This window comes from Etheostoma cragini, chromosome 23, assembly GCF_013103735.1.
Source record: "Etheostoma cragini isolate CJK2018 chromosome 23, CSU_Ecrag_1.0, whole genome shotgun sequence".
NCBI lineage: Eukaryota > Metazoa > Chordata > Actinopteri > Perciformes > Percidae > Etheostoma > Etheostoma cragini.
The window spans coordinates 650,554-650,814 of record NC_048429.1 but is presented as its reverse complement, the minus strand read 5'-3'; the positions used below and the strand labels follow the sequence as shown (position 1 = coordinate 650,814).

General features: G+C 34.1%; 1 protein-coding gene across 1 annotated transcript in view; it reads right to left on the bottom strand.

Moving 5' to 3' along the window:
• The window catches only part of LOC117939052 (leucine-rich repeat-containing G-protein coupled receptor 5A-like), a 12,182-nt gene that overhangs the window by 1,091 nt on the left and 10,830 nt on the right, over positions 1–261 (bottom strand). The gene's annotated exons all lie outside the window — the stretch shown is intronic.

Here is a 261-nt window from a genome sequence, read left to right as displayed (position 1 = left end):
TATTGAGACTAAAATTAAAGGAATGGATGTTGATGATAATCACAGACTGGAATATGTCAACTTTTACTCAATACTATAAATATTTATATACACAGTACTTACATATATATTTATATATATAAATACATGTACTGAATAGGTTGTAAATTGCCAAAAGGACACACTGACTGGCTAAAGGAGAAATGGAGGAACATTCTGGGTGCTGATGAAAGCAAAATTTGTTCTTTTGGGGTCTAGGGGCCGCAGACAGTTTGCCCTCTG